This window comes from Rhinopithecus roxellana, chromosome 3 (assembly GCF_007565055.1).
Source record: "Rhinopithecus roxellana isolate Shanxi Qingling chromosome 3, ASM756505v1, whole genome shotgun sequence".
Taxonomy (NCBI): Eukaryota; Metazoa; Chordata; class Mammalia; order Primates; family Cercopithecidae; genus Rhinopithecus; species Rhinopithecus roxellana.
The window spans coordinates 48,768,506-48,788,390 of record NC_044551.1 but is presented as its reverse complement, the minus strand read 5'-3'; the positions used below and the strand labels follow the sequence as shown (position 1 = coordinate 48,788,390).

The 19,885-nt window shown below is 43.4% G+C and overlaps 1 long non-coding RNA gene across 1 annotated transcript in view; it reads right to left on the bottom strand.

Moving 5' to 3' along the window:
• The window catches only part of LOC115896542, a 96,893-nt gene extending 78,094 nt beyond the window's left edge, over positions 1-18,799 (bottom strand). The window contains exon 1 of the long non-coding RNA XR_004056451.1: positions 18,710-18,799. This is a non-coding gene — a long non-coding RNA (uncharacterized LOC115896542). The remainder of the gene's footprint in view (positions 1-18,709) is intronic.
• Positions 18,800-19,885: the final 1,086 nt, after the last annotated feature.

Genomic DNA, 19,885 nt, shown 5'->3' with positions numbered 1-19,885 from the left:
TAGCATCACCTCCTATCGGTTGAGAGCTTAGTCCCACAAGACTGTCCTCAATCCCTCACTTCAGACGCCCGTCGCAAGCCCCAGGTTGTTTTACTTGTGTTTCTGACTGGCTGGCTATATATTGGGGTTCCCATGATCCCTTCCTTGGGTTCAATTACTTTACTAGAACAGCTTGCAGAACTCAGAGGAACACGTACTTACATTTACTATATATTGTAAAGAATACTACAGAGGATACAGATGAAGAGATGTATAGGGCAAGGCATGAGGGAAGGAGTGCAGAGCCTCCATGCCCTCTCCAGGCACACCACCCTCTAGAAACCGATCATTCAGCCAGCTATCCAGAAACTCTCTGAACCCAGTCTTTTTGGGATTTTATGAAAACTTCATTAGGTAAGCATGATTAATTAAATCACAGGCCATTGATGATCAACTCAACACTTTACCTTTTTCTCTCCCAAGGCTGGGAGTGAAGCTTAAAGTCTCAACCCTCTAATCATGCTTTGGTCTTTCCAGTGACCAGCTTCCATCATGAAGCTACCTGGGGCAGCCAGCAGTCAATCAACACATTAGTATACAAAAAGACACATCACTTTGGGCTGGGCATGGTAGCTCACGCCTGTTGTCCCAGCACTTTGGGAGGGCAAGGCAGGTGGATTGCTTGAGGCCAGAAGTTCAAGACCAGCTTGGAGAATTGCTTGAATCTGGGAGGGGGAGGCTGCAGTGAGCTGAGATCATGCCACTGCACTCCAGCCTGGGTGACGGAGCAAGATCCTATCTTAAGAAAAAAAAAAAAAGACACATTACTTTGAAGAATAGTAGGATTTTAAGAGTCATATGCCAGGAAATTGGAGGAAGACCAAATATATATTTCACAATATCACAGTAAGCTGAACTCCTGTCCAATGGTTCACACAAAATTTTAGGGTTTGTGACCAGCCCCACACCAAGAAACCTCTCAACTTAATGGTAAGTCAGTTGAGCCCAGAGTGACTTGCCCAAAGTTCTACAAAAACAGGAGATTCAGTTTCACTGATTAGTGATCTAAACTACTGAGAAATTATTGGCCCTAAAACGTGCCACATTAACATCTTGATGTGTCAAGATTAACATCATTATAAGTCTTAACATGACTTGATAGTATAGAACAATCATGCATTGCTTAACAATGGGAATATGTTCTGAGAAATGCGTCGTAGGGTGATTTTGTCATTGTGCAAACATCATAGAGTGTATTTATACAAACCTAGATGGTATAGCCTACTACACACCTAGGCTATATGGTACAGCCTATTGCTTCTAGGCTGTAAACCTACACAGCATGTTGCTATACCAAATACTGTAGGCAACTGCAATACAATAGTAAGTGTATTAGTCTGTTTTCATGCTGCTGATAAAGACATACCTGTTTGGACGAACGGAGGCAAGATGGCACAGTTCCAGGTTCTTCACCGTCAACTTTCCCGTGCCCGGGAAAGACACAGGTCGACTGCACAGGCGCAACCAGACCTCCGATGGCGAAAAACCGGAACCCGCCTAGCCACGCCTACTGCCTGGTCCCCGACCCGCCTATGTCCCGCCCACTGCCCTCCCACTCCCAGGCCCAGGACATAAAAGCCACTCCCGGCAGGCACGCTGTGCGAACTTCCTCAGCCTGCACTCCTGTCGGGACTGCATTAGGAACCTTGCCCGAGAGCTCCACCGGGCGACTGCCTTGGCCTCCCCTGCCGGAGACCGATGGACCTCACCCCTCCTCCACAAAGCTGGCTGACCAAAAAAATAAATTTGCAGTTTTGCTCCTAGCCTTGCCTACTCGCTGGTCCTTTAATACACGCCCTGGTGAGCCTGGAAAGCAAATCAGTTTCCTGGAAAGCAAATCAGTTTCCTGGAAAGCAAATCAGTTGGTGCCGAAACCCAGGAGGAGACCCCTCCTCAGGCCTCTAAGGATTGAGGACCCTCCTCCTGCTTCCACACTGCGGACAGACCAGGACCTGAGACCCACTTCCCTCACTCTCACGGCCTCTCTGGGGCAAGTGCCCTTGTCTCCTCTTTACCTCCCTCGGCCAAAAATCCTGCGCAGGTCTGAGGCCCACTTTTGAGCCACCAAGTGGCTCGGGAGACCCGTTCAGGACAGGAGACGTCCGCCTGAAGGTAATCTCCACCTTGGCTCCAAGAGCCTCCAGTCTGTCTCTGCTGGTTCCAAAGGATGCTTTGAAGCCAGGCAGAGATCCACTTCCATTTCCATTGTGTCCATTGTGTAAGTAAAGAGGAAACAAATGGGAAACCCCCAGTCCAAATTTCCAAAGAGCACCCCCTTAGGGTGCCTCCTAGCCAATTTAAAAACCTTACAGCTAGAACAAGACCTTAGGAGAAAGCGGTTAATTTTCCTCTCCACTGTGGCGTGGCCCCAATCAGTGGCCACCAGAGGGCACCCTAGCAGCAATTTCTGCCAGCGGCTAGGCAAGTGGTCCGAAGTTAATTACATACAAGGCTTTTGGGACTTACGCTCTCGTCCCGACCTGCCCTGTACTCCTCCTTCTCTCCCCGCTCTCTCCACCCCCTCCCTTCCTGCCCAGACTCCTCCTCCTTGCTCCTCATCGACTGGTGGCCCGCTCGCTCCCGTGCCCCCTCCACGTCCTCAGCCAGCCACCTAGGGTCCCCTATCTCTGCCCACACCTGCTCTAAGTGCCCTGCTGACACCCCCACTCCTGCCCCACACCCTCCTACAGTGTTAGTGCCTTTGCGAGAGGTAGCTGGGGCGGAAGGGGGTAGTCAGAGTACATGTCCCTTTTTCACTGGCTGACCTTTCCAAAATTGAGAAGCGTTTAGGGGATTTCTCAGCTAATCCCACTGTATACATAAAGGAATTTAGATACCTTTGTCAGGCCTATGACTTAACTTGGCATGACCTCCAGGTTATCCTGACCTCTACCCTAAACCCTGAGGAGCAAGAGCGCATCTTAGTGGCTGCCAGGCAGCACGCCAACCAACTACATTTAACTGACACCGCCATTCCACTAGGGGAGCAAGCAGTCCCCTCAGCAGACCCAGACTGGGACTACCAAGTAGGCCAGCCTGGGCGCCGTAGGAGAGACATTATGGTCCAGTGCCTGTTGGCTGGTATGCAAATGGCTTCAAACAAAGCTGTAAATTTTAACAAATTAAAAGAAATTTCTCAAAATCCAGAAGAAAATCCAGCCGCATTCCTAAATAGGCTAACTGAGACTCTAACCCAATATACCTGGCTGGATCCGGCCTCCCCCACAGGGGCCACCATTTTGGCATCTCATTTCATTTCCCAATCAGCTCCTGATATTCGCAAAAAACTCCAAAAGGTGGAAAATGGTCCCAAGACACCAATACCGGACCTAGTTAAACTAGCCTTTAAGGTCTATAACTCCAGAGAGGAAACAGGCTGAGGCACAGCGGCAGGCTCGCCTCAAACAGAAGGTACAGCTCCTAGCGGTGGCTTTACAGCCCAGTCGTAACCCCAAACCAGAGAGCACACACCCCGCAGACTCCAAGGCTACAAAAGGAGCCTGCTATAAATGCGGCGAGGCAGGACACTATGCCAACAGGTGTCCACAAGGCCCCCGAGCCCCAACGCAGCCTTGCTATAAGTGCAAGGCGTCAGGACATTGGGCCAGCGAATGTCCTAACCCTCGTCCACCAGCAGCCCCCTGCCCTGCTTGCCAACAGGAAGGACACTGGAAGTCTGATTGCCCCACCCTGAGAACAGGTGCCACGTCTCAATGTGACCCCCTTTCCCAGGATCCTGGGAGCTCCTTCCAGCTCCTACATCTGGACGACGATAACTGAACTGGGTAATTTACAAAAGAAAGAGGTTTAATTGGACTTACAGTTCCACATGGCTAGGGGAAGTCTCACCATCATGGCAGAGGGTGAAAGGCACTTCTTACATGGTGGTGCCATGACAGAATGAGAAGGAAGGAAAAGCAGAAGCCCCGGATAAACCCAAAGGATCTCATGAGACTTATTCACTATCACAAGAATAGCACAGGAAAGACTAGCCCTCATGATTCAACCACCTCCATCTGGGTCCCTCCCACAACACATGGGAATTCTAGGAGACACAATTCAAGTTGAGATTTGAATGGGGACACAGCCAAACCATATCATTCCACCCCTAGCCCTTCCAAATCTCATGTCCTCACATTTCAAAACCAGTCATGCCTTCCCAACAGTCCCCCAAATTCTTAACTCATTTCAGCATTAACCCAAAAGTCTGCAGTTCAAAGTCTCATCTTAGACAAGGCAAGTCTCTTCTCCCTAGGAGCCTGTAAAATCAAAAGCAAGCTAGTTTCCTCCTAGATACAATGGGGGTACATATATTCAGTAAACACAGCCATTCGAAATGGGAGAAATTGGCCAAAACAAAGAGGTTACAGGGCTCATGGAAGTCCGAAATCCAGGAGGGCAGTCAAAATTTTAAAGTTGCAAAATGATCTCCTTTGACTCCGTGTCTTACATCCAGGTCATGGTGATGCAAGAGGTGGGTTCTCATAGTCTTGGGCAGCTCTGCCTCTGTGGCTTCTGAGGGTACAGCCTCCCCCCAGCTGCTTTCACAGGCTAGCATTGAGTGTCTGTGGCTTTTCCAGGTGCACAGTGCAATCTGTCAGTAGATCTATCATTTTGGGGTCTGGAGGATTGTGGCCCACTTCTCACAGTTCCACTAGGCAGTGCCCCAGTAGGGACTCTATGTGGGGGCTCCTACCCCACATTTCCATTTGGCACTGCCCTGGCAGAGGTTCTCCCTGAGAGCCCCATCCCTGCAGCAAACTTCTTCCTGGGCATCCAGGCATTTCCATACATCTTCTGAAATCTAGGTGGAGGTTCCCAAACCTCAATTCTTGACTTCTGTGCATGTGCAGACTCAATACCACATGGAAGCTGTCAAGGCTTGGGGCTTCTGCCCTCGAAGCCATAGCCCAAGCTGTATGTTGGCCCCTTTCAACCATAGCTAAAGCAGCTGGGACACAGGGCACCAAGTCCCTGGCCCATGAAACCACATTTTCCTCCTGGGCCTCCAGGCCTGTGATGGGAGGGGCTCTTGTGAAGGTCTCTTACATGGCCTGGAGACATTTTCCCCATAGTCTTGAGGAGTAACTTAGGTTCCTTGCTACTTATGTAAATTTCTGCAGCCAGCTTGAATTCTTCCCCCAGAAAATGGATTTTTCTTTTTTATCACATTGTCAGGCTGCAAATTTTCTGAACTTTTATGCTCTGCTTCTTTTATAAAACTGAATGCCTTTAACAGTACCCAAGTCACCTCTTGAATGCTTTGCTGCTTAGAAATTTCTTCTACCAGATTCCCTAAATCGTCTCTCTCAAGTTCAAAGTTCCACAAGTCTCTATGGCAGGGGCAAAATGCCACCAGTCTCTTTACTAAAACATAACAAGAGTCACCTTTGCTCCCTTTCTCAACAAGTTCCTCATCTCCATCTGAGACCACCTCAGCCCAGACCTTAATGTACATATCAGTATCAGCATTATGGGCAAAGCATTTAACAAGTCTCTAGGAGGTTCCAAAGTTTCCCACATTTTCCTGTCTTCTGAGCCCTCCAAGCTGTTCCAACCTCTACCTGTTACCCAGTTCCAAAGTTGCTTCCACATTTTCAGGTATTTTTTCAGCAATGCCCCACTCTACTGGTACCAACTTACTGCATTAGTCCATTTTCACACTGATGATAAAGACATACCAAAGACTGGGCAATTTACAAAAGAAAGAGGTTTAATTGGACTTACAGTTCCACGTGGTTAGGGAAGGTCTTGCAATCATGGTGGAGGGAGAAAGGCACTTCTTACATGGTGGTGGCATGAAAGAATGAGAAGGAAGCAAAATCAGAAATCCCCCATAAACCCATCAGATCTCGTGTGACTTGTTCACTATCATGAGAATAGCATGGGAAAGACCAGCCCCCATGGTTCAACCACCTTCCCCTGGGTGCCTCCTACAACATGTGGGAATTCTGGGAGATACAATTCAAGTTGAGATTTGAATGGGGACACAGCCAAACCATATCAGTAAGTATGTATGCATCTAAACATAGAAAAGTAAATACAGTAGATTTATTATAAAATTAAATACAGTAAAATTACATATTATAATGTTGTAGGACCACCATTGTATATGTCATCTGTTGTTGACCAAACTATCATTATGCAGCATATAACTGTATTCTCCGCCTATCCATATTGCTATCTGTTGTGAACCTCAGAACTCTTCTCAGTTGAAGGTCCTAGGGATTGAGAAGTTCTTCCTGTTAGCAAGGCTCAGCTAGGACTAACCTTTACAGATATACTTCCAATCTGGTTATTGCTCCTGAAATGGAAACAAGGATAATGAAATAAAACCCATCACGGATGGATACAAAAGGCTTTCATCACATTCTTCATTCTAACGCTTTGAACAGAGAGATAAAGCAAGCAATGGGATCCCACTAGGTTCCACTAACAATCCCCAACACCACTGGCCTTGAACACTGCTTCAAGCAAGCTATCCAAAGGCCTTCCTCTCTTGTTGCATAAAAAGGCAGCGAAGAATAGCTTCACCAGAGACTTTGAAGTACAGGTATTCTGAAAATACTGGGGCTTTCTTCTGTAGCATCCACCCTTGAATAAAGAGTGACTAATTAAGATAAATTTCTAGCTTACATAATGTCCCTTGCACAAGAATATGTTTGCACTCTAGAGTGTTGACACTGGCAAATGGGGCCAGACTTTTGGCAAGTTATTCAAAAAAAACAATGCCAAACTGGCTAACTTCCTATATTTCTCTAGTCTCTTTTGGAAAATACCTAGAACACTTTCCAAGAAATTAGTTTGGGTCATTCAGAGTTTATTCTGGATAGTACTGTGTTTATTGTTGCATAAGACTCTAAGTCAGCATCAACTCCCCTTCCAGACTCAAGGCAGTTAATGCTGACTTTAACACATGGACCTTTTTGCTCTGGGAATGAGGCAACTGAAGGTTCTAGGAGGAAACACATACTATATTTCTGGGTGACTCAAATTGGTCATGACCTCACTACAAATACTGAGGCTTTGAGGGAACTCTGGTTGATAAGAGAACAATACTATCTAAATAATTTGAAAAGCTAAGAGTTTCTGTGTGTCTATCTTTTTTCCTGGCTGGTGGAAGTAAGTATGGTAGGAAGGGAAGAGGACAAAGAATGAAGCCAGGGACTAAGTTTGAACCTGGGCTTTCATATTCCCTAGCTATTTACATCAGATAGTTTAGTGGGAGATAAAGTGTTCAATGGCCAAGTCTTCATATCAAATTTCAATAAATCCAAGTTCAATTTAAATATCATTTCATCATAAAATACATTTCTAGTCCAACAATAACTTAATTATGACAATTTTATTAATTTTTTAATTGACAATTTTAAAAACTTTGACCTGTTGCAGGAACAAGAATTTATCAGTACTGTCAGGTAGTAGATTTCTCCTATGATTACACTGTAAATTTGCAATACCAAATAGTCACTCATTTTCCGGTGAAGGCAGTTCAGGAACAACATAATTTTTGGGCAATTCAGCTAGTCTTAGATACTGCTAATAATGGTGTTGGCACCCAGACATTAAGTGTTCCTTTCTTCCTAGTGGTCATTTAATAAGTTAAAGCCTTATCTTCTCTTATCACCTACTAAATGAATTTTATTGAAACAATGCTACAAATGGAAGCTTTGTTCACTGCTTTAATAAGATGCTTTCTGAATATTTTTAGAAGCCAACTTAAAATTTTTCTATATAAAATTTAACATTTTTCACAGTAATCGTAAGTTATTGCAGAATTTTACTAACTGCTAGAATTTCAATATGTAAAGCACATAAGTAGATTTTGACTTTATGCCTGGAATCTACCTTACATATGAAAGTGAATATTCAGTAATTAGTGATAAATTCAGATAGTATGTCCTGTTTGTTTTATTTTCATTGTACTGGTTAGATTTGATTTTATCTGGTGATTAGTATTACCATTGATCATAAACATGTCCAGAAATGCTAAAAGCCTTGAAGACTATCCAGCCTTTCAAAGGCTAGGGATGAAGTCCAACTCAAATAACAGAGTTTGGTCAAATCTTTAGGCTGACACTAAGCTATATAAGGGCAGGCAGGTTACTTAACCTTTCTAATCTTTACTTTCTTTATCTGAGAAAGCAGTCACCGCTTCTTTCCACCTTTTACTAAACTGCTGTAAAGATAGGAGTTAGACAATAAACTTACATACTCCTTCTGAATGGTAAATGTTTATATATACACAAATTACTGTTCTTAGTTATTTTAGAAATGTCAGCACATCTTCTATTACACAAGCATAGGAGGAGAGAGAGTGTGTCAGTGTGACTGCTGTCTGTAGATGCTTTGTTCCTCAAAATCTCCAGACCAGGTACCCCATCACTGTGTCCCTCTCATCCCCCAACACAACCCACTTCAGACTCTGACTGCCTCATGTCTGACCTGTATTAACGCACTGGCCTCATTAACGCACTCTCTGTCCCCAGGACCCTCTTGACCATTCTGTCCCAAACACCAGGATCAGATTCTTTTTTTTTTTTTTTTTTTTTTTTGAGACAGAGTCTGGCTCTGTCACCCAGGCTAAAGTGCAGTGGCACAATCTCGGCTCACCGCAACCTCCACCTCCTGGGTTCAAGTGATTCTCCTGCATCAGACTCCTGAGTAACTGGGTTACAGATGTGCACCACCACACCTGGCTAATTTTTTCTATTTTTAGTAGAGACAGGTTTTCACCATGTTGGCCAGGCTGGTCTTGAACTTTTGGCCTCAAGTGATCAGCCCACCTCAGCCTCTCAAAGTGCTGAGATTACAGGCATGAGCCACCACACCCAGCCGCAGGATCAGATTCTTATGTCATTTCACACTCCAGTGTTGCTCCTCACTGCTTACTGGATAAAGTCTGAACTGTCTTTGAAGCCCTTCACAGTCTGGCTGCAGCCTACCTTTAGAATATTACTCTTCTCTTTCCCACTCCCTATGGTCCAATCAAATCACACCTCTTGTTTTCTTTCCATGTGACTTCTGGCTTTTGTGAGTTAGCATCTCAGATAGCATCTCTTTTTATGCTATGCCTTTTACACAAAATACGCTCTTCTTACCCTCTTGATTATAGAAATCTTGCCTACCATTTCCAGGTTCATTTCATATCCATAGTATGTAGTAGTTTATGATATAGGTACATATGTATATCAAATATGCATGTATATGTATGTATATGCATGTTTAATTTCATTCAATTATATAAATAATACAGGCTCTTTTAAAAAATTAATACATAAAACTATAAAGAAGAAAATAAAAATTACTTAGAATTCCAACTTCAGATAATCACCATGAACATTTTTGTGACTCTCCTTTCTTGTATTTCTTTATGTATAAATACATAAAGATATATATTTATCCTGTTACATAAGTGGTATAAAATCATACCTATCTTTTTAAATCACATTCAGTTTTATATAAAAATAAAATTTGGGGTTTTGTTTTGTTTATTGCATAGCTCCTTTCTCATGCTGTTCAAATACCAATCCCTCTGACAAACTCGCCACAAGTAAGCAATATTAAAAAGTTGCTGCTTATTTTCTCATACCCTTCTTTATGCACTTATAATCAGATGTACTCTATGTTACTGGTTGACTTTCAGAGTAGACTCAAAATCTAAATATGAGACCCATAAATATGGAAACTCCTCCAATTTACTTAATATAGAGTTAATTCATTAAAATGTAAAAAATCTATTTCTTTGTATATATCACCACAAATAAATGCAAATTTATAAAAATGCATACTTGTCTCATAGTTGTATTTTTTGACATCTTTTTCTTTTTCTTTTTTCTTATGTCTCTGTCTACATCTCTATCTCTGTCTCTGTCTCTCTGGCATGGCATCCTCTTCCTCTAATAGATTCCTTTTAATGGCTACATAATATTACATATTCACATACCACACTTTATTATTTCCCTGTTGATGGCTATCCATTTTGTTTCTAGTTTTTTACAATGAAACTCTAGTATTGTTTCATAGTTTTTCACAGTGTGTGTGTGTGTGTGTGTGTGTGTGTGTGTGTGTGTGTGTATGTGTATGCTCTTGATTTAATTTTTTGGATTACATGTTTAAGTCAAAAGGAATGTATAGTTCTATTTTTAATTGATATTAAACTGCTTTCCAAAAAGGCTGTAGTATTCACATTTCCATTAACAATGCATGTATGGGAATGCTATCTCACCTTTATAAATATTTTTTTTTTTTTTTTTTTTTTTTTTTTTTTTTTTTTGAGACAGAGTCTCGGTCTGTCGCCCAGGCTGGAGTGCAGTGGCCGGATCTCAGCTCACTGCAAGCTCCGCCTCCCGGGTTTATGCCATTCTCCTGCCTCAGCCTCCCGAGTAGCTGGGACTACAGGCACCCGCCACCTCGCCCGGCTAGTTTTTGGTATTTTTTTAGTAGAGACGGGGTTTCACAATGTTAGCCAGGATGGTCTCGATCTCCTGACCTCGTGATCCGCCCATCTCGGCCTCCCAAAGTGCTGGGATTACAGGCTTGAGCCACTGTGCTGGGCCTCATCTTTATAAATTAATCTGAGTCTTATCTGAGAGTTAATTTCATCCTCTCATTGACCTGTTCATTTGCATTTCCATGACTACTGGAAAAGAGGAAAGTCTCTTCATATGTAAAATGATCATTTAGATTTGCTCTTGTGTGAATTACCTATTCCTATCTTTTTGTATAAATTGCCTATTCTTATCCTCACATTCAGGTTGGGATGTCTTTTTCCAGTCAAAGCAATTTGTATACTTCTGTGGTAGACAGCCTTCTAAAATGGTTCTCTATGACCCTACATCCTGATATTCGTGCTGTTGTATAACCCCCTCCTACGAGTGTGGGCTGGATGTAGTTTGCTTCTGAAGATTAGTATATGGCAAAAGTGGTGGGATATCACTTCTGTGATTAGGTTACAAAAGACTATGACTTCCATTTTGTCAGTTTTCTCTCTGTGGCTCTTTTTTATGCTTGTCTGACAGAGAGGGCCACTTGGTGAGGAAGTGAGATGACCCCTAGCCAATAGCCTGTAAGAAACGTAGGCCCTTATCCCAGCAATCCTCAAGGTAATGAATCCTTTGAACATCTACATGAACTTGGAAGCAGATTCTTCCTCAGTCAAGCCATTAGATGAGACTATAGCCTGGTTGGCATCTTGATTGCAGCGTTATGAAAGACTCTGAAGCAGAAAATTCAATAATGTGGCCTGGATTTTTGACCCACAGAAACTTTGAGATAAAAGTGTAATGTGGTTTTAAGCTGCTAACTTTGGGGTTATTTATTTTATAGCATTAGATAATCAATAAAATTACATGTGTTAGATTTTTATCTGGAAAATACATTGCAAATATTTTCCCTGATCTTTCATTTGTTCAACTTTGTTTATGACACCTGTATTAGTCCATTTTCATACTGCTAGGAAGAAACACCTGAGACTAGGTAATTTATGATGAAAAAGAGGTTTAATGGACTCACAGTTCCACAGGCTGGGCAGGCCTCACAATCATGGCGGAAGGTGAAGGAGAAGCACAGGCATATCTTAGATGGTAGCAGGCAAGGGAGCATGTGCAGGGGAACTGCCCTTTATAAAATCATCAGATCTCATGAGACTTATTCACTATTATGAGAATAGTATGAGAAAACCTGGCCCCATGATTCAGTTACCTCCCACCAAGTCCCTCCCATGACATGTGGGGATTACGGGAACTCCAATTCAAGATGAAATTTGGACAGGGCATGGTGCCTCATGCCTGTAATCCTAACACTTTGGGAGGCCGAGGTGGGCGGGTTATTTGAGGTCAGGAGTTCAAAATCAGCCTGGCCAACATGGTGAAACCCCATCTCCACTAAAAATACAAAAAGATTAGCCAAGCATGGTGGTGGGCATCTGTGATCCCAGCTACTGGGGAGGCTAAGACAAGAGAACCACTTGAACCTGGGAGCCAAAGGCTGCAGTGAGCTCAGATCACACCACTGTACTTCAGTCTGGGTGACAGAGCAAGATTATTTCTCAAAAAAAAAAAAAAAAAAAAAAAGTGAAATGTGGGTACAGACACAGCCAAACCATATCATTCCATCCCTGGCCCTCGCAGATCTCATGTCCTCACATTTCAAAACACAATCATGCATTCCCAACAGTCCCCCAATGTCTTAACTTAGTCCAATGTTAACTCAAAAGTACAAGTCCAAAGTCTCATCTGAGACAGGGCAAGTCCCTTCTGCTTAGGAGCCTGTAAAATCAAAAGTAAGTTAGTTATTTCCTGGTACAATGGGGGTACAGGTATTGCACAAATATATATACTCCAAAGGGAATAAATTGACCAAAACAAAGGAGGCACAGGCCCCATGCAAGTTGGAAATTCAATAGGGCAATCATTAAATCTTAAAGTTCCAAAATGATCTCCTTTGACTCTGTGTCTCAAATCCAGCTCATGCAAGAGGTGGGTTCCCATGGCCCTGGGCAACTCTACCCCTGTGGCTTTGCAGGGTACAGTCCCCCTCTAAGCTGCTTCCACAGGCTGGCACAAAATGTCTGCTGCCTTTCCAGGCATGCAGTTCAAGTTGTTGGTGGATCTACCATTCTGGGGTCTGGAGGACAGTGGCCCTCTTCCTACAGTTCCACTAGGCAGTGTCCCAGTGGGGACTCTGTGTGAGGGAGGCTTCAACCCCACATTTCCCTTCCACATTGCCCTAGTAGAGGTTCTCCATGAGGGCTCCACTTTGGCAGCAAACTTCTGCCTGTACATTCAGGTATTTCCATACATCCTCTGAAATCTAGGTGGAGGTTCCCAAATCTCAATTATTGTCTTCTGTGCACCTGCAGAACCTACACCACATGGAAGCTGCCAAGGCTTGGGGCTTGAACCCTCTGAAGCACCTTGGCCCCTTTTAGCCATGGCTGGATGGGCTGGGATGCAGGACACCAAGTCCCTAGGCTGCATACAACAGGGGGTCCTGGACCTGGCCCAGAAAACCATTTTTCCCTCCTAGGCCTCTGGGCCTGTGATGGGAGGGGCTGCTGTGAAGGTTTCTGACATGTCCTGGAGACATTTTCCCTATTGTCTTGGTGATTAACATTAGGCTCCTTGTTACTTACAGAAATTTCTGTAGCTGGCTTGAATTTCTCCTCAGAAAATGGGTTTTACTTTTCCATTGAATTGTCAGGCTACAAATTTTCCAAATTTTTATGCTCTGCTTCCTCTTCAATGCTTTGATGCTTAGAAATGTCTTCTGCCAGATACCCTAAATCTCCCTCTCAAGTTCAGAGTTCCACAGATCTCTGAGGCAGGAGAAAAATGTCACCAATCTCTTTGCTAAAACATAACAAGAGTCATCTTCATTCCTGTTTCCAACGAGTTCCTCATTTCCATCTGAGACCACCTAGCCTGGACTTTATTGTCCATATCACTATCAGCATTTTGGTCAAAGCCATTCAACAAGTCTCTGGAAGTTTCAAACTTTCCCACATTTTCCTGTCTTCTTCTGAGCCCTGCAAACTGTTCCAACCTCTGCTTTTTACCCAGTTCCAAAGTCACTTCCACATTTTTGGGTATTTTTATAACTCTACCCCACTCTACCAGTACAAATTTACTGTATTAGTCTATTTTCATACTGCTACCAAGAAATACCCAAGACTGGGTAATTTATAAAGAAAAAGAGGTTTAATGGACTCACAGTTCCACATGGCTGGGGAGGCCTCACAATCATGGGAAGACAAAGGAAAAGCAAAGGCACATCTTACATAGTGGCAGACAAGACAGCACGTGCAGGGGAACTGCCCTTTATAACACCATCAGATCTCATGAGATTTACTCACTATCACGAGAACAGCATGGAAAAATCCTGTCCCAATGATTCAATTATGACCCAGTGGGAGGTAATTGGGGGGATTATGTGAGCCACAAATCAAGTTGAGATTTGGGTGGGGCCATAGCCAAATCATATCAACATCCTTTCCCATACAGAATTTAAAATTTTTACATAATCAAATATGTCTGTTTTTTTCTTTCATGGCTTTTAGATTTAATAGAGTATAAGTATGTCTCCAGGACCTATGTAATATCTAAAATCTCTTAAATGTTTTTCTAAGATTCTTAGTACTTTATTTTTTACTTAATATTACTTTTTGACTGAATATTATTGGGGAAAATACATAAGAGAATGATTCTCAGATCTTCTTTTTCTATATCTCCATTTTTCAAATTAGAAATAACATTGATTTCGGCTGGGCGCGGTGGCTCAAGCCTGTAATCCCAGCACTTTGGGAGGCCAAGACGGGCGGATCACTGAGGTCAGGAGATCGAGACCATCCTGGCTAATACGGTGAAACCCCGTCTCTACTAAAAAAAAATACAAAAAACTAGCCGGGCGAGGTGGCGGGCGCCTGTAGTCCCAGCTACTCGGGAGACTGAGGCAGGAGAATGGCGTGAACCCGGGAGGCAGAGCTTGCAGTGAGCTGACATCCGGCCACTGCACTCCAGCCTGGGTGACAGAGCAAGGCTCTGTCTCAAAGAAAAAAAAAAAAAAAAAAAAAAAAGAAATAACATTGATTTCTTTTGGTTGACTGACCATTGAGTACATTTTTGAAGTACATTATCTACTCAGGGTACAATCCAATTTTGTTAAGCATTCCATATTCTCAGATTATAAAACATTTTTCTTCTAGAAAAAAAATAAGGATAATTGAAGTAATTCCAGAGCAAAGCAGTGATAAATTAAAATGTTTATCTGTAAGACTCCAGAAGGGAATGCTTAGATTAGATTATTATTTATTTCACGACTATTTACTAGAGGCATTCCATCTGCCAAGGACCATACTAGGTTCTGAAGTGTAAAAGGCTAAAGAAGACAGATACCTTCATGGGATCTTTGTACAGGCATTAAACCAGGTATTGCAAGTGTGGTGAATAATATGGGGGGATAGACAAGTGTTGCAGGACTTTTCTTTAGTCAGCTAAAGACAGGGTTCTGGTCTGTCCCATGGCCATGAAAATTTGGGCTGGCAGATGGCTTAAAGGGTGAGTAAAGCAGGGTTTTATTGGGTTAAAAGGGACTTGAGGAAACAGGGACTCTTGCAAGGTCAGAGTCCCTCTTCTAGAGTGCTTCCCTTCTGGCAGTTTGAATCCCAGGTTCCACACAGGAAGGGGAGGGACCAGGTTCCTCCCCAACCCCTCTCCGGCTGCAAACATTGTGAACTTCCTGAGGCTCCACCTCAGTGGGCAGGCTGTTTGGAGTTTCTCCAGGGACTTGCTCCCATCTGGCTGTCTCATTCTCCCCTCTAAAGAAGTACATCTAACTGCCATTGGATTAAGGATAAGGACAAAGACCAATCTTAAACGCTTCCTGCTGACAGGGGGTGTTGTTTTGGGGAAACAGCAGTCAGAGTTCTCTCAGAGGCTGATCTAAGGCACCCCAGCAGAAGGGGCCATTGTCAGAGGCTCCAGTTGCATGACTGTTTGGAGTTTGATGGCCTGAAGACAAGAACCGGCAAACCAGCTTATTAGAAAACATGTATCAAAACAAAACAAGGGCAGGGGTAAAGACAGCTCAAAAATTCTGAGGCCTTTTAACAGTTTGCTCAGGGAGAGGAAGGCCAAAAGCCCAACTGGCAGAAAACCTTTACCCTTTTGCTACATGTCAGGCTTCTGGGTTCCCTTCCCCTGGGCCCCAGTCCTAAGCCAACCAGTTTAAGGTTTGAGGGATTAACTCTTTCCAGTTTGGAGGATGCATCTGAGGGGAGTGTCTTGTAATATGGAGACATGATTACCTAGTAGTAAAGAGAGAACAAAGCAGGAGAAAGGAATAAAAATAAGGTGTATTTTTCAAAGAAGTCCCAGGGATTCAGGATGCATTCTAAAGGGGTACAGACTGAAGATGAATGGCTACCCATCTAGGAAGAGGGAAGCAGGCATCCTTGGTTCCCTTCTCTTCCTAGCAGATACCCAGGGTACATGAGGGAAAGAAGGAAGAGCATCCTCTTTCCCTCTTCCATCCTTGCATCCCCGAGTCCCGGTGACCTTGTGAGGTCCCGCCATGAGTGCCAAAGCAGCTTGCACCCATGAAGCAGGGGGGCCTAGGGGTGGGAATCATCTGCTCTTACCCACATATGCCCTATCTCCCCTGCTGTCAGTGGCCTTGGATTCCCTAGGCCTCATTTATGCCATGGATACTAACATGGCCTTTATCCATGAAATAGGAAGCTTGGGGTTGGCTTAATTGGCAGGAATCAGCCATGCTCACCAGCGCTGTGCCTTTTAACCTCTGTTGCCATTTGCCTCTGGATCCCTTAGATCCAGTTTTCTTTCCTAGGGCTTTGACCTGAAGCTTGGAATTGAGTCTGGGACAAAAACATGTCTGGGAAGCTGGGGCGCTGGGGGGAGGTGTTTGTATGGATTCCTTATCATAAGCCAAATGCTAAGGTGAAACTGTGGAACTGAGTCCTCCAACAAGGGGGAGGAAAGGATGTCTTGTGGCACATCCAGATAACTGGTGGCTATAGATATGCTTGCTAGTATTTGACTGCATGGTGCTTAGCTTTGGTTAGTTCCCTTGGTCTTACTTTCCCAAAAAGAAAACCTTCGCCTGATGGGCATCACCTGGCAGTATTTGCAGGATAATTGCTCAGAACTAGAATATTGATCCGAATTTCTACATTACCCATCCCTTTTGTTCTTTCTGAGCTGCAGCCAGGGATTGCTAGTTGATTCACAGGAGCAAGCCTAAAATGTAGGCAAAGACTTAAAAACAACTAGTGAGTTTAGAATTTAATGACAAATGTGTAAGTTTTGAAACATGATTTCTCTCTCTCCGGTCCTCATATTTATTAAAAAACAAATCATCATAGGACTGAGTGGTTTGCAAAACAGACTTTAGCTTTATACTTGGTCTGATTATTTGCATACAGTGCAGCAAGAATAGTTATTTCTACATAGGCCTGTTGGATTGGCTTCGATGGAATTGTGTTCCACAAGGAATCTCACATAAGACCTTTTAAAGCCAAGCCCAACCATGGGTTTGTATCCTAAAATACCTGTGAGTTGGGTGATCCTCTCCTTTTAAGGTCCCAAGATAAACTTGGAGCTCCCAGACTTGTTAGAAAATGACGTTCTGTACAGGGACTGTGTAGACAATAGTATGAGGCTAGTTTCCCCACTGGGCTTTTATTGACTCTACAAGTCTAGATTGACTCCTGAAAGGGAAGCATACCCTTCCAGTCAAAGCCTTGGTAAAATTACCAGTTTTTCCAAGTGTGTCCTATTGCAAAAGAAAAATAGATTCTTACTGCGCTGATGCAAACAACTATATTGCCATAAGAATACTCACAGATAGTTTCCAAATTCTAAAGAAACCAGGCAGAGAGAAACAAACATGCTCCAAATCTTGATCACAGGAGTGTACACCTTACTTAATTATTAAAGGCCATAAATAGCTCAAAATAAGTTTCCTTGGCTCTGAAAAACTAAACAAGGATCACCAATATTCCAAGCAAAAGTAAAAAGGTTTCTTCAGCTTTGAGTTCGGTCCATTTAGTTAACTCTGGTTTTGCTTGATATTCATGAACATTTCAGCTCTTCATGAGTCTTGGACATTTTCCTTTATTCCAATGTCACAATCTCCAAAGTTATCAGAAATCTGATTGTCTTAAATACAATCAGAAATTGTATCTGAGAGCACCTGTCAGAGTCTTATAGCCTATTATAAACCATCTTTTGAAAAGGATTAAAAGAAAGACAACAATTGTCTGTGAATAGCAAAATGTCCAGGGTAGTTAAAATTAGAAATACAATTGACAAAGAAGTTTGGTTATCCCCGTGGTTTACAATAACTTAACACAAAAACCTTAATTATGATTGAGAGCATCCCCGCGGTTTACAATAACACAAAAACCTTAATTATGATTGAGAGCATACACTCAGACATTAGAATTTTAGAAACTCCATACAATTTTGGAACATATATTAGCATTATTCACCAAGATATAACCTAAAGAAGACTGAGCATCATTTTGGCAATCCCATGTACCTAAATATGCCAAATAATCCTGTTTACCTCTCTTTTTCTGGACACTTCAGGAGCCCTCTTAAGTATTCGAAAAGCCAGGTGCCAGGGAAGACAATTTTGAAACCGAAGTTTGATTTTGGGAAGGCTGTTAAATGTTCAAGGTTTAAAACACTTGATATTATGAAAGAGAGTTCCAGATTATCATAAGTGATTTTGCCAAAATGATGACTTAGAAATTTAAAGAAGCAAAAACCTTTTATAACCCCTTTAAATTTAGTTAGTATGTTCACACAGAGAACCTCTTCTGCAAGATTAATTTCCACAATTATTCTGCCACTTCTTCAGCTTTTCCTATCTTACTCAAAACTGAAGTTCAAAGCTGAACCCCTTCTAGGCAGCCAGCTGTGCGGAACCCTTGGGCCATGAGTCCCAGCCCCTGCAGACAGGGGAGGGGGAGAGAGGACTCCCTGCTAACCTGTCCTTCCCAAAAAAGGAAGGAAAGGGCCTTTCTCCCAACCCCCACCCCTGGGAGCCACCAGGTTCAGGGGCACGTTTCCCCCACCCTCAGAAGTCGGAGGATGAAAATGCTTAGGAGCAACAGTGAGAAGTCTTGAGTCCCCATTTCACTCACCACTTCTCAAGCCTCCATGTTGCATGTCAAAAATGTTGCAGGACTTTTCCTTATTTCAGCTAAAGATGGGGTTCTTGTCCCTTCCACGGCCATGAAAATTTAGGCTGGCTGATGGCTTAGAGGGTGAGTAAAGCAGGGTTTCATTGAGTGAAAAAGGAGAAACGGGGGAAACTCCCTCTGCTAGAGCACTTCCAGCCCAGCAATTTGAAGAATCCCAGGTTCCACACAGGAAGAGGAGGGGCCAGGTTCCTCCCTGCTGCAAACACGGTGAACTTCCCAGGCTCCTACTCAGTGGGCAGGCTTGTTGGAGTTCCTCCAGGGACCCCCTCCCACCTGGCTGTCTCACAAGGACAACATGTGTCAGGGAACCCTAACAAAGACCATGATGGAGAAAACACATTTAAGCTAAGAAGTGAAGGGTGGGTAAGAGTCAGCCCTGAAAATCTGTCAAAAGAAGTCCCAGACAGAGGAAACAGTCTGGGTAACTTTCTAGGTGAGAGTGAGCATGACACGGTTGAGAAACTGAACAGGGAAAGATTAATGGGCTAGAACTCCAAGTATATGTGAGCAGCAAGAGCTGACCTGGTGAGGTAGTAGGCACTAGGTGGTGGAGAACCTCATAAATGATGTAATGGAATTAACACTGTATCCTTATAGGAATAGAGAGCAATAGAATGATTTCAAGATTGAGAGTGTCATGATGAAATCTGTGTTTTAGAAGTTACTCAGCTTACGGTTTGGAGAACGAATTGAAACAGAAATTAAATTGAGGAGACCACTTAAAAGACTGAATAAGTCAAGTTTCAGAATTGCAAACAACCTTAGCTAATTTAAAAAGTTTGACTAGGGCCAGGTGCAGTGGCTCATGCTTGTAATCCTAAGACTTGGGGAGGCCGAGGTGGGAGGATCCTTGGGCCCAGGAGTTCAAGACAAGCCTGGGTAACATGGTGAAACCCTTTCTCTACAAAAAAATACAAAAAATTAGGCAGGCATGGTGGCCCACGCCTGTAGTCCCAGCTACCCGGGAGGTTGAGGTGGGAGGGTCACCTGAGCTGGGAGGTCGAAGTTGCAGTGAGCTGTGTTTGCACCACTGCCACTCCAACCTGAGCAACAGAGTGACATCTTGTCTCAAACAAAGTTTGGCTGGGAAGGTGAGATAATATAACAGTGGCTGAA